This window comes from Pinus tabuliformis, chromosome 8 (assembly GCF_031772625.1).
Source record: "Pinus tabuliformis cultivar Carrire ecotype Pingquan chromosome 8, CPIR1, whole genome shotgun sequence".
NCBI classification, from domain to species: domain Eukaryota; kingdom Viridiplantae; phylum Streptophyta; class Pinopsida; order Pinales; family Pinaceae; genus Pinus; species Pinus tabuliformis.
Window position 1 is genome coordinate 292540254 of NC_142294.1, and position 12787 is coordinate 292553040.

The following is a 12787-nucleotide window of genomic DNA, read 5'->3' on the forward strand; positions in this document are numbered from 1 at the left end:
AGTATCACTTCAAATAAGTATACCCATGCATTGTTAGCTTAGGAGTAGGAGTAGTGTTTTCTTTTGGTTGGTATGATTTCATGGGTGTTTGCTTCTTACTTTGCATGTTTGTTTGTTTTCCTACTTGTTTTCTTACTCACTTTTCTTACGCATTTACTTCTACTTTTTCATTTCTTTTTTTGTTTTTTTGCTTGTTTACATCCTTAGGTTAGTTTCGCATGAGACCATTTACGACTATTGGAACAAGCTGGGAAAAGTATAAGAGGACTTGTGTAGTTATCAATACTTGGTTTTCTGTCATCCTCCCTCTGTATGAAGAACTTGTTGTCTTCAGTCCATGATACATCAATGGGAAATACAGATTGTTTGAAGTGAACCTTGGTGAAAACATAATGCTTGCATGCTAACTAGTGTCACCTACGCTACTCAGTTGTTTTTGGGTTAATCCTTATCAAATCATTCAAGTAGGCTAAGGTGAGGGGGAAAAACTTAACAAGCACGTCAGAGCTATATATAAACTACTTATCTGAAGGAACAACATCTTCTTCTCTCAATTAGTTAGGATCCCTTTTCCACCTTTGAAATGAATAGGTGCTATGCACAGTTATGGAAATGAAAATGAAAAAATGAAAATGTGAAAAAATTTCGAAAAAATGAAAAATGAATAAGGCGAAAGAAGAGAAAGGCTTCCTATGTAGAGAGGTGACGCAACTAACTTTGCTATGGTATTGAGTAGGCTCACTGGTAGTAGAGCAATGTTTATGTTCATGCGTGACTCTGCCATGGTACTGTCTAGGCTTGCTGGTAGTGGAGCAACACTAGAGATGAAACTAAAACTCAAACGGCCATACATCTTGTGCGCCAATATACCCCTCATCCCTAATAAAAAAAACTATGTTAGCTTGGCTTGGAATGTGTGTTAATTGACCAAGAGCTTGGTAGATGCTACATCTTACAATCAAGCAAGTGTGGAAACTAAGACAAATAGAGAACTGAACAATACTTCCAGATGTGTTAGACTTTCTTTTCATGAACAAGATCCATTTAGAGAGCTGGAGCTCTACCATTGTGTCACTGAGTGTTGTAGCAACTAAAAACACCCTCCAAAATTTTTCCTTAGCTTCATTTTGGAGCCTCCCTACTAACCATCCTTAGTAGCATGTATTGCACCATCACACATATAGGCTTCGGTTGTTTCTCAATGTCTTGTCAGCCTATGCATGTCAATTTTCTTGACTCCCCTCACAGGCTGCCTTTCCGAACTAACACCATGTACTGGCCAAGCAACTCCCCTAGAAAATTGTGCAATTCTGGAGGGGAACCAACTTGTCCTCCAGAAATTGCACAAATAATATGGCTAGCCTGCTGAGCTCAAGAATTGTGTAAACTAGTCTGCTATGCTTCCCTCAGAAAATTGTACAATTCTAGAGGGGAACCAGCCTTCCCTTTAGAAATTTTGCAAATCATCATGGTAGCCTACTGGGCTTCAAAATTGCATGGAGTAGTCAGGCAGTCTTCCTCTAGAAAACTACGTAATCTGACCTAGAACTGTTTCTCAAACCATCAATTGCGCAATTCTAGAAGGTAGTCACCTACTAAGGCTAGAGTTTGTGCAATCCCTTTGGGACAGCTAACCTAGCTCAGCCTAGGAATAGTGCAAATTTTCATCCCAAGCTCGCAGACCAATGCATGTGCCTTCAGGTTGATCGATTCCCTTTGGGACCGAGATAAACTGATTTGAATTCATGGAATGATTTTCCCAAGGAATCATGCAAAGGCATCCCTAGGTTTAGGGATCTATTTTTAGCAATTATAGGTTACATGCAATGCTCATTTTAGAAACCTCCCACTAAGTGTCGCTTTTCCTAGATTTGTGTCATGCATGTCGTAACCTCGATTTTATCAAAACTTATGAACACAATGCTTCAGAGCTCATTCCTCACATCAATCTTACAGCTCTGACATCCCACATTACATATAGGAGTCATCGGCACATTTAGCTCAGCTGTTTCAGGGTAAGCCCACTTTGCATGTCTTGTGTTGTATTTCTATCGTGTTTTGTGCTTTGGCTTGTGTGAGTGTTTTATACTTGATTTCAGTGAGCACTTGATGTCGTTTTGATGTATGTTAGCTTGTAGAAGCACCATTTTAGTTTTTTTTCATCGCACTATTGTCACATGCATGACACTACTTTTGCATCAACGCTCATCGTTCCAGTGAATCGCTTCAAATGCATGCATTTTTTCCTGTTGTATGAATCCTACACTTTCTATTTGCATGCATGATCATTCACTCTTCTTACAATCAGTATCACCATGCATTCATGCTTCTCATGTTTTCAGTCTCTCGTCGGTGGGTCTAGGTTGTGTTAGCCTGAACCTTGCCTTTGCCCAGTTAGAATTGTGAATTTCTAGAAGTGAAGGCTTTGCATTTCCTCCAAAAATTCCACAAGTCTGGAGCAACGCTGACCTCCACACTTGCATTATGCAATTCTAAGAGGCAATGCATTGCTGGCCCCATAAACTGCGTAATGTAGTTTGTTGGTTTACATGTCACTACTGAGTGAAATTGTGCATTGCACAGTTTCAGTCCTCAGCAGGCTAGGCTGCACTATGCATTTCGCAATTCCAACAATCAGACAACCTTGTTATACAACAAAATGACCCCGTCATCGGCTTAGAGGGAAAAGACATGATATCTAAAGCAAAGACCAAGATCGCATGCCTTGTTTCCAAGCTAATGCTGGCTATACATTGACAACTTTCTTTATAAAGCTTCTCTATAAGCCTAAGGGAGCATTAGTGACCCTACTAACTCTAGTTGTTAGTTGAAGACCTATTTTTGGGATTGCTAATCATAATGAAGGAGGAAAATGGGAAAGAGCTCAAAAGCATGTCAACATCATTGCTTTTACCTTAAGGAAATCATGGAGGAACTTGGAAACCCTAACTCAAATTCTACATAAGCAAAGCTAGGGCTATTGTGAAAGAGGTCAGATCATTTGGAAGGATAGCTTACTTGAACGTTGAGCGTAGTCTCAAATCTAAGCCTAAGAAGTTGGTAAGAAGGGGGAGAGAGAAGCTGGAGGGGTAAGGGAAGGCTGATGCAATAGATGGTTGTAATCACTCTTTCGACATTAATATATAATTGTAGTTGTAATATCTACTCCATGGCGTTGGTACTATTTCTCATTTACCTGTTTGTTCAATATCTTTTAGCATGAGTAGCCTAGTTATCTGTAACTAGATGTCTTTTATGTATTCATGTATTAATTATCAAGGTTGTATGCTGTGATTATGCTGGTCTCTTCTATGTGCAGGACTTGATCTGGAGCTGGCTTAGGGGACTTCCACCTAGCTGCATTGTGCTCTCCAGCAAATCTACACGAAGGCTTGAGGTAATCAATCTGTCTTGCTTTGATAGTTAGTTATTGTTTATGGACATGCATGTAATTTTCTGACAACTACAAATAATCTTACATTCTTCCAAGGATTCCAAGAAGACCTTTGAGGGTATCTCCATTCTCCATACACCATGCATTTTATCCTATAGCAGAATTGGTAACTCCACTGGGGACTTTACATCTAGTTCCTGGTTCACCCTGAAAATTCTCTGTTTCCCTTTCTGACCCATGAAAACCTTGTTGCATTCTTCCTTCATATATTCAGCCTTGAATATAATCCTAAAAACCTTGTTTTGAGCTCTTTTCCCACACTAACGTAGGTTAGCGGACTAAACAATGCTTTATAAAGCTTTGTGTCTGCACAAACAGAGCGTTAGTGGACCCAGTAACTCTATGTGGCCACTGCTACAGAGCATTAGTCCCCCAAATCTTGACATACAACTGTGTCTGTAAATTCAAAGAGATGGGAAGTGTTGGCCGGATAAATTGTTCTTACAGACAAGGCCGATCTCCCTAGTATCAAAATATATCTAGCAACAAACAGGACAAGCAAATCTACCTTTCTCTAAACATATTGCGATTCATTAATAAAAGTTATAGAGGTGTTTTAGACCCTACCTTAAGTTCAATGTTAGTTTGTGGTAGCCATGCTTCAACCGTCCGAAAGAGTTTCCTTTTGAGAACCTGCAATCACAAACAAGCACACATCAAATAACACCTGCATAGCTAATATAATAAATCATATTCATCATGGTGATCAAGGAATCCATGAAATAAACCATAAAACATAGCTTATTGAGAAAAATAAACTTGATTGTATTAACTTTGAAAATAGAATAACTTTACAACCTTTGGTGACTTGATGTTGTACAAACTCTTCTCAGGGTCCGAAACAGGAATCTCCTCTACTTTGAAAAGCCTCACACTCTTCCAAATGAGATCAAAGAGGTATGTAATCTTTCCTCACAGAAGCTCAATTAGGATGACTAAGTTCCAACAACATTTCACCTCAAAAATATTCAGCTTTCAACCTCCCCAGTAACCAGCCGAATGCTTCATTTTATAGTGCAAAGGAAGGAGGTTATGGGTCCACCTATGAAGGGATAGAGTCCTCCTCCAAAGGGATAATCTCCTCACATTAAGGGGTTAGCTCCTTAAGGTATGGGATGCATGAACCTTAAAGGAGCGAACTTGCCACCTCAAGATTCCTTCTACAAGCTTCCAGAAATGACTCAAAGTGAGTTTTTAAGAATGTACTTGCACTTTTTTGACTTTTACAGGGGTCCACACCCATTACAAAGAGACAGAGCGGTCAGGTGCGTAGGGAACATGACCATTAGGTGCGAAACCATAGGTAATGCTAAGAGAAAGTGTGGAACCAGAGTTTTATAGACTTTTAAGGGCTTTCTCTTATTTTCAAGGCTTGACATGAAGAACTGAGATTTAAGACTTGCAAAGGGGGAAAGTATGAGTGGTGATAGACTCATACAGATTGTAGAACGTCACGGTGACAATTTTTGTGCAATAGATTGCCCCCTAAAGTGAGAAGTCTGCAATAGATGACGATGGAGTCTTTCATGTATGAAGAGTGAAGTATTTTATCATTTCATGGATCATCCTATGGACACCCCAGTTGGAACCTGTAAAAACATTTAATGCAAAATATATGTATGTGAACATATCATCGCTGAGGTAGGCATTCCCATGCTTAGATCTAAACTGACTATAAAACTAAGTAATATGTTCTGATATAGGAATGATTTTGCAATACATCACAAGTATAGACATATGTAGACACAGTATGGGCGCAACCATCTGTTTATGAATATTCCACTGTATAATGAATAACAAAATTCCTTGCAGCCTGGATGGTGGAAACTAGATCCAGGGTCTTGATTTCTGCTTCTCGAACTAGTACGATTCTATCCATGTTAATAAATGTGTCAAAGTCGAACATGGTAGAAACCACTTGATTACCAGTCAATGATGTGAACTATTAACAAGTATGAGAGAAACCACCAGTAATGTCAATGGATCTCAAAGTACTCAGTACAATCCATGAAATGTGAATAGATGAGCTGATGTCAAACATGTCATAGAATCCTTTGATCGAAGGTCAATGATGCAACCTATCGTTGAAGGTGAGAAACCTGCCATTAGGGCATGCAGATTCCAAGGTACTGACGAATTCTAGATCATCTTTCTCGATAATGAGCTAAAGTTGATAGAAAGTGATCTGTCATAGGCAGGCCCACAACACAAAATCATAGATCAAGTTTGAAGAAATATATTTGGTAAGGACTAACTCAGGGATGGTCAAAATGGATGACAGATATTTTGCAGATGAATGGTTTATTTGAACTAACCTCTTGAACACATAACAACACTGCAGATGGTTTGGTGACAATTGACCCAAAGCTAATACCCAAAAACTGGCTGAAGACTTTCAATATGGTTTGATTAGCTGTTAGGCAAAGGATTTCCCAACCTAGGTGAAAAAAAAGTGTCGTGTTCAAGAGTGGTTAACTGCTTTTCTAAAACACAAAGTGTAACAAATAGGTTCATTTTTCTCTCTTTTCCCCCACCATTTCTGGCACATACCTCTTTATTTTTGACAAGCTTGAGGAGGATAACATTTGCTTGGTTATAAGCTCATCCTTCGGATGAGTCCAACTTAGTTTAAAATTCGAACCCTAAGGAGTGGTTCGTTCCTATTTAAAATTGAATAGGTCCTTTACTGTTAAATTTTAAAGAGTCCAGTATAGGAAAAACTCAGTGTTTTTCAATTTTAGGGAGTTAGAAGAAAAACTTAAGAAGGCCCCATGGATGTCCCTTTTCGTAAATTTGTGTCTCCTAAGCTTGAAAAAGTATAAAATAATACTTGAGAGAACCGCTTGACCATTACGATCAAGGAGTACTTTTCATAATTAGTGGCCCTGATCCAAAAAAGTAAAAAAGTGATCAAAGACGCGTCATTTTATAACCAATATCGAACTTGAAACGACAAAAGTCTGGCAATCTTTTCATGTTTATATGGTCAAAAATGAGCTGTAAGTGGACCGTCCTTTTAATTATGTTTTAACGAGTTTAAAAAGGAAAAACTCATAAATATTTTGATATTTCACGAGTCAGAAAAGAGCTTAAAGAGGACTCGTCTTAAGGGAACGAGTGGTATAAAGGGTAGCAACTGGTTGTAGCAATGGAGGAACTGCTCTAAACATGTAATGGTTAAGAGGCTGGCTAATAAAACAACTCATAGATGTGGTCCCTCAGGAAGGGTAAACAACCAAGTGAAAGCATATGATCAGCCAAAGAGATGGGGGCGATGGAAGGAAAAATACCAAGGCTCATCTAACAGAATTTAGCGGATAAAAACGGCAATCATGAGATGTAAATGAGGTATAGGTTCATTTTTACACAGGCTTGAACCATAGAGAAGTCTGCTTGAATTCGGTTTCATGTTTACGTAAGCTTGAAATGAAAAACTATGCTTGTTATAAGTTCGCATGCCCCGAGCATAATGACGCAAAACGAGGTACATGCCCCCTAATCTTCATTGCATTCAACGAGGTGGATGGAATGAAGGTTCACTTTCGAGGTCTTGGAGAGACTCGAATTGGAAAGGGAGTTGTTTCATTTTTTAATGAGGTTGACATAGGAAAAGAAGTACCCTCAAAACCCTTGTTTCATTTTTTAACGAGCTTGACACAAGACAAGGAACTATGCTCATGACTCCTTGTTTCATTTTTTAAATGAGCTTGACACAAGACTAGGAACTATGCTCGAGACTTCTAGTTTCATTTTTTAACAAGGTTGATACAGGAAGAAACTATCCTGGCTGACTCGTTTCATTTTTTAACGAGGTTGATAGAGGAAGCAACTATCCTCACTGACTCCTTGTTTCATTTTTTAACGAGCTTGACACAAGACCAGGAACTATGCTCATGACATCCAGTTTCATTTTTTAATGAGGTTGACACCGGAACAAACTATCCTCGTGATAGGTTAGGAATCATAAAACGATTGTACTGCCTGATATGCAATTTCAAAGGGATTCAAAGGCATCACGCCATCAAATGAATCCACCTTGGAATCGGAAGGTACGATCCAAGGATCATCAAAAGCAATCATGTTCAATGAAATCATATGAATAGATGCAACAGAAGGTGATACGTTAGGAGGAGGGAAGGAAAAATTTCCTAGTAAACTAGAATCTTTAATCAAACCTACCCCAACATCCTTGTAAGGGATAGTCATTTTACCGACGTCCTGAACATTATCAGTAGAGGTTGGGTTAGATGAGAAATAACTCAGCTGGTCTATCGTAACGATCTTTCCATTATGAGGAAACTTAACAAGCTGAAAGACTGATGAAACAATAGCAGTCATAGCATAAGACCAACTGCGACCCAAAAGAAGGTTGTAATCTAGAGGGGCATTGACCACTTCCACATCTAGATTTACAGTTTTGCCTTCAACCCCTATAGGTAAATATTCCAAAATACCAACAGGATGGAAACCTCGGCCATCAAAAGCCTTTAGAATTGTTGGAGAATGATTGAGTGTAGGAGAACCAAGCAATTTCCAACACTAGATCGACATAATACACGTAGAAGCTCCCTCATCAATCATAGTCTGAAAGCAAGGTCTGTTTTTGACTAACACTAGAATCTGGAAAGCCATTTGATGAGGAAGGCGGGGTGTATTATTCTCTAAATCGAAGATTATAAGGTTCGAATCCTAAATATCAATAGCTCCTATAGCAGACAATAGTAATTTACGTTGTGCTCAGCATGATTGCAACACTTCCAAAGCCGACATTGCTAAAGGGGCAACAACTAAGTCTTCAACTATGTTATATCTCTCACATATGGATTGAAAACTGATTTCTGAAATATACCTTTAGCAGGTAGTTTTGTTACTAAGTCTGAGTTGGGTTTCTTAATCTGTAGTGGATCGGAAATAGGAGGAGTTGAAGTTCATGGGTTTGAATTAGAATATTCTGCTTCTTTACCATCAACAAGATTGTTACTAACATAATCTTGCAATTGTGTCGCAATCCTGACATGAGACATCATCATAATGGGTTCTTCCAAGGTATTCGAGGAAGAAGCAACCGCTTTACTATCTTGAGTAGGAGAAGGGTCCTTCAAGACAATAGATGTTTGAGAACCTTTAACGAATTTCAAAAACTCTGCTCGATATGGGCATTCTTTAGTAAAATGATCCTCATCGCAGATGAAACAAGGATAGCGAGGTTTTCATTTTTCGTCAAAAGATTCATTTTTATTTGTTTTATCTTTTGAATTTTGATTGTTTTTGTTCTTCCCCCTCTCTTTACTACCAGATTTGGTCGTAGATGAATCTATGACATGGACGTCGGCAAAAACTTCAGTGGAAGAATATCCTTTCAGGGAATCAAGTAAAGTTATTGTAGGAGAAGAATTCTTTGAAGATTTCTTCTTGCTTTTAATACTAATTGAACCAATCATACCATCAGCTGCATGGGACCCTGAAGGAGCTGTATTTTTCGAAAGATTAGGGATTTTTTCATGTAAAGTACCTAACTGCGTATAGACGAGGTTAAGGTACTGATCTTGAGCAATGAATTGCTCTTCAGTGACAACTCCTGCCTTAGCTAGATCTTCAGTGATTTTAGGTAACAATGATTTAATGAACCATTTTGCTAAAATTTGATCAGGAATGAAAACTTTCACTAAGCACCTTCTACGTCGCCATTCATGAATATGGTCAGAAATATATGTGGATGTGGATTGCTTTAGCAAAGTTAAAAATTCCGTGCCATTGTCTTATCTGACAGGCAACTGAAAATGAGTTAAGAAAGAAGTGGCTAACTGACTGAAATTATAAAAAGAGGCTCGTGGTAACTTAATGTACCATTTGGCTACAAGACCAATAAGAGTTCTTTGAAAAAGACACAATTGAATTGAATCATCGATAATGGAATTAGATGCACACCATAGGTGATAAGTCATCACATGATTTGACAGATCCTCACCTGACTTACCCTCAAATTTCAGGATATCACTGGGCAACTTATTAGGCATTGGCGGCTAGTACGAAAGATAGTAAATTAGATCATTCATAAGGCGCGACAAATTGGGTAAATCTAAAGTTGCAATAAATGGTAATTGATGGTTAGGTTCACGAAAACCTTGTGTAATGAGACCATCTCTAGGAGGAGGATATCCAGGATAACCTGGAATCGGATTTGCATTAGGAATGTTATAACCTCTTGGAAAACCAGGATTAACTAGACCAAACTAGGGTTGTTGAGGCTGTTGATAAGTATACCCAGGGTATGGTTGATACTGATAAATTGGATTTTGTAAAGTAGGATCGGATTGATATTGTTCCTGGTATGGTTGACTTGTGGCAATTGTACCTGGACCAGCTTGTCCTACAGGCATCTGGACCGAAGTCTGAATTGTAGGTCCTGACTGGGGCACAGAGACTTGAGGAGTTGACACTGATGCAGGTATAGTTGCAACCAGAGCTACAGATACTCCAGAAACAGGTGTGGTAGATTGAATAGAAAATAAAACAGTTGCAGCAGTAGTTCGAGGTGGAGTGTGAGGTGAGCTACTCGCAGGCAACTGAACTAAACCAGGTGCAGAGGTTTGAATCGTAGGTTGGACAGGTTGCTAGATTGGACCAGAAACCAAAGGCTATCAAGCTTGATAAGGTATCTGCACATTAGGTTGCAAAGTCTGTTGAGTTTGAGATGGATCCCACACCATATTCAGTCCGGGTCCCATAAAAGGTTGTACATATGGAGGACCATAACCTGGTTGAACGTAGGGTTGATAATTAAGAGGTACATTTCTAGCTCCTTGTAAAAATGACTGACTAGAAGGCAGTTGGAAACCTTGAGTTGGGTACTGACCTTGAGGTTGATAACCCTGAGGCACATACCAATTCTAGGGTTGATAAGCATCTTGAGGAATATGGGGTTGACCTTGGGGTATGTACTGTCCTGAAGGTTGAAAACCTTGAGGCAGCCCTCCAAGCAGAAACTGACTACCTTGGGGTTGCCCCCCAAGTGATAACTGACTACCTTGAGGTTGTCCCCCAGGCGGTAACTGACTACCTTGCCCCCCAGGCGGTAACTGACTACCTTGAGGTTGAGGATTTGGAATACTACTAGACATCATAAAAATCTGTTCTACATTCAACATTTTAGTTCCATTATTACCAGGTGATAACTAATGTTCAGTCGGTCGAGGAGTTTCTCCTGAAAAAGTACCAGAAAGTGACTAGTACCCCAAAGGAATAATAGGACCGCCATATAAAAATGTTTCCGGTGATTGGGAAAACATGGATGAATGTCTTGACATGATTGATCAAGGATCATAATCTTTGGGTGTAGGATGAAAATAATCACACGCAAACAAAGAAAATTTCAATAAAAGCACCTAAAGTCTCTAAAGAAACAAACAAGTGAATCACACACCTAAAAAATCTAAGAGTTCAAACCACACCCAAATAGTAACTTCCCGTACTAAAAACACTAGTTGGTGATGAAATCCAATGTCGTAGAATTTAATACAGAAAGGGCGGTTGGAACAGTTACCCCGACAACCTGCTTAATGAAACAAATTGGCACAAGTTCCTTCACATAACCATCTCAAGTGAAGAGAACCCCCTAGAGAGTCCAAGTGAGTTTAGTTGAAGTCTGCCCCAGGTATAATGAGATCTGTCCTTCACCGTCACCTTAGGAAATAATCTTAAGTATATGGACATTGAGGTTACCAACAACAACAAATACAACTGGGGGAATAGTCTACGATTCGATCTACGTGCAAGGGTAGAGTAACAAGGCTCAATCCCCTTGAATTCTCCTTGAAATGATCAATCCGAGGTTTACCAACAAGTGACCCCAAGCTCCTCGACAATGGTTAATCCGAGGTTTACCGTTTTTAATACGCACAAATCTTCTATCTTTCCCAATGAGATAGACTTGAATGTCTCAAAGGTTCGGACATGATCTCGTGATTGACTCCTTTAAGAGGAGCTTCCCAGATTATATCAATTACAATTGGATTTATTTCCTACCATAAGATATAGCTACTTGTTTTTTTTAACTATCTTGGAGAGTTAATTACTCCCTACTCCAAGATACTAGGCTAAGCTATACTGGTGATAAGAGCCCTAGAAATAAAAAAGATTGTTAGATCAATTTTATTTAAGCGTTACTTTTATGGGTTGTTTCTTAAGTCAATAGGTATGGAAATGAAACTTTGATGGTGTGAAGACTTAGCTCCAAAAACACTAAAAATGCACCTAAAATGATAAACAATTTGTTTTTCCTTGAATGAATTTCTAGCTAAAGAAAGAGTTGAGAATGAAATTCTTTTAAGAAACAAATCCTTCTTTCAACATAGAAATGAAAAGAAAATCCTTTTTTGTTTTTCAATAAGAACTCAAAACGAGACTACTAATTAAATCTCATAAAAAATTCCTTTTCTTTTTCAACACTCAAAAACTACAAAAACAATTTTCTTTCAAAAGAGATTCTACAATTTCTAGAAAACACTCAAAACTAAAAAACTAATTTTGAGATCTAAAAACTTGAAAAACCTAATTATAAAAGCTTCAAATCTTTTTGAGGATGTTTTACTTAGTTATTTAGTAAACTAAGGATTAATTCATTCAGAAAAACAAATCAATAAAAAAAACATTCAAATGTGTTTTCTTTTAGAAAAACGAAATTCAAAACTTATAAGCAAGTTCGTTCAAAGTTTTGCAAAGAGAAAACGAAATCTATTTCTCACCAAGGGCAGATTTCACAAACCAGTTAGACTCATAAAGAAGAAAAAAAAGACTAGGGTAATCTAAGGTTTCTTAGGCTTCTAATCTCAGAGTCACTACAAAGACCAAGCGAAAACCAATCCAGGCATGCAAAACTTCTAGAAAACCATCTAAAACAAAAATACCAATGGAACTTACTTGCAAGAGATTTTTGACAAAACACATGCAGATCTAGCTAGACACTAAAAGTTGTAAATAAAACCTAAAATTAACTGGAAGAAAACAATTTAGGTTTTTCAAAAATTTTGATAGGGTCCACAGGTTTCCAGTAGAACCAGATGCGGTACCACTCTGTGTACTAAAGGAAAAGTGCGGGGAGGTCTGCACTATCTGTGAAACGAAAGTGTGGTTCCCTGTAAACTTCGGAAAAACAAAAAATAATCCAGATCCTAAAAACTACCCAATCCCACACACATCATGCAAAAACCAGAAACAAGAACAAGTTTTTCAAGTCAAAGAAAAAGGAAAACCAAAAACCAAATTCAGTTCCCCAGCCGAGTCGCCAATTTGTTGGCAGGATAAATCAGTCTTGTGGACAAGGATTATCTCCCT